This window comes from Monopterus albus, unplaced genomic scaffold, assembly GCF_001952655.1.
Source record: "Monopterus albus unplaced genomic scaffold, M_albus_1.0 scaffold459.1, whole genome shotgun sequence".
Taxonomy (NCBI): Eukaryota; Metazoa; Chordata; class Actinopteri; order Synbranchiformes; family Synbranchidae; genus Monopterus; species Monopterus albus.
In genome coordinates this window covers 132,893-135,710 of record NW_018128339.1, presented here as the reverse complement: position 1 = coordinate 135,710, position 2,818 = coordinate 132,893, and positions in this window count along the sequence as shown.

Here is a 2,818-nt window from a genome sequence, read left to right as displayed (position 1 = left end):
TTTTTTTGGTTGTACGTATAGCATGAATTTTTAAATTTAACTGACCCCTTAAATTGTATCCCCCTTCCCTTTCATTAAATAGTTTTTGAATTCCCCCAGGTAATAAATTGTTCCTGGCTTTATACATAAACACTGCAGTCTTATATCCCACTAAATCGAAAAATTTTAACAATTCCATCACTATCACTAGATGTTTTGTTACCACATTTATTCACTATCTCTATAATTTCCTTTTCAACTATGGGCTTCAAAAACATAGAACTCATGTTCCTTTCGATTGTATTATTTTTAATAGCAACGGATGTATCATCTGTACAAATGCTTCTTGCTAAACCAGGACCAACATTCATTCTCAGCCAGCATCGTGCATGACATTTTTCAATAACATAATGTTGTGCTTTGCACACATTAAAACATAAACATGCTTAGTGGAGAGTGGCACAGTGATGCAGTGGTTAGCACTGTCTCTTCACAGCAAGAGGTTTCTGGTTTCAAACTGCCTTCCTGTGAGGAGTTTGTCTTTTCTCCAGGTACTCTGACTTCCTCCCACAGTCAAAGACATGCAGAATAGGTTGATTAGTGATGCTGAATTGCTCGTTAGTGTGAGTGGTTGTCAGTCTTGTGATAGACTGGTGACCTGTCCAGGGTGTACCCTCACCTCTTGCCCAGTGTCAGCTTTGATCGGCTCCAAAACCCCCATGATCCTCTACTGGTCTGCTCAGCCATTATACTGTATAAGTTCCCCTTTATGTTCACTTTGGTCATTCTTGACTTTGTTTAGTCTATTTTGTAATTCCTTTTTCATTTTGGGTAAATAAATCCCTCTTTTCATTTTCAATCTGCCTCTTCTTGCCTAATAACCTGGTCTCTCACAATGTCATTGAACTCTTATGTTGCAACTTGTCAACCCTTGGGTTCTGTTGTAAAACTCTCTGAGTTCGTAAAAGTAAAAACAATAATCAAAAGCAATCTTCTTCTAGACCACTGAAACTCTGGAATGACCTATTGGCTGAAATTTTCTCCAAAGTTGTGCATTTTTATTAAACTTTTATCATTAATGTGCAGTCCCTGTATCAGTGCAAAATGGGGAAAAATAGCCTGTACACATAATTCAGTCTATTTACAGCTAGCATTCACAACCTATTCTGCACATAACTAGAAAAAACCCAATAATCTTTTCTTGTTGTGCGGAATTGCTCGTTAGTGTGAGTGGGTGTCAGTCTTGTAATAGACTGGTGACCTGTCCAGGGTGTACCCTCACCCCTTGCCCAGTGTCAGCTTTGATCGGCTCCAAAACCCCCATGATCCTCTACTGGTCTGCTCAGCCATTATACTGTATAAGTTCCCCTTTATGTTCACTTTGGTCATTCTTGACTTTGTTTAGTCTATTTTGTAATTCCTTTTTCATTTTGGGTAAATAAATCCCTCTTTTCATTTTCAATCTGCCTCTTCTTGCCTAATAACCTGGTCTCTCACAATGTCATTGAACTCTTATGTTGCAACTTGTCAACCCTTGGGTTCTGTTGTAAAACTCTCTGAGTTCGTAAAAGTAAAAACAATAATCAAAAGCAATCTTCTTCTAGACCACTGAAACTCTGGAATGACCTATTGGCTGAAATTTTCTCCAAAGTTGTGCATTTTTATTAAACTTTTATCATTAATGTGCAGTCCCTGTATCAGTGCAAAATGGGGAAAAATAGCCTGTACACATAATTCAGTCTATTTACAGCTAGCATTCACAACCTATTCTGCACATAACTAGAAAAAACCCAATAATCTTTTCTTGTTGTCATTTAGTCTTGTTGTGGTATAATAATATACACATGAATGAGCTACATCTCACTAAAATGTTACCAAATAGCTCCACAGTGTGCAACATGCACTCGTAAAAGCAGTAGAAATGATCTGAACTACAAGTGTGCTGTTCTTCCTTCTTACCTTGATCCTTGTGTGTTGGCTGCCCAAAAACGGTGGCTACCAAGCTAATCTGTATTTGGCCAGATCAAACAGGCTTTGACTAAAGTTTAGATTGTGTTCTTTTAGTTAAATGAATTGGAACGATGTTGATGAGTAACTTTAAAATGTATATAAATACACACACACACACACACACACACACACACACACATAGGAATGATCTTGACTGTTCCCCTGTCTCACTGGGCCCAAGTAACCACATTTATCAGGCATGAAACAAGTTGAGATTTGCTTCCCGTTTAATTAAAAATCATAAAATCATAAATCCAAGTCAAGTCATTCAGGAACAATGCCTCAGGGAATAATGAACAGCAGATTCAAATCCATGTAACATAACAATGTAAGCACATGAACTTACAGGAAATATACAGTAACAATAGCATACAACAGGCAAAAAAGTGCTGGGAAAGATACTGATGTGCAAGAATACATGTGACATTTGCTTACAATCTTTGAGAGATGAATAAAACAACCACAATACTTTGTTCTTTGTGGAGTTTATGTCAGCCTGGAAGTAAATGGATAACATGCAGAATGTGCACAATCTATTCCCTTCACACAAATATACAGAGCTTGCAATAATTGCAGTAAAGATCGGACAAAAACAATAATAAAATCATTTGGTCACAAAAAAATCACTATTCACCATATTTAAATTTGCTACATTAGTATAATGATATAAGAGGGCTCACTCCCTGCTGAAGCGATGAAGATCATTGGCCAGTTATGGCTGAAAATGAGCATGTGAAAGGTCAATGGAACAATCTACGACAGGGCACCGGTCTCTCGTGAGTGTGTGAATTGACCTGACCTCACAATCTCTGAGTTCTTTCTCATCATA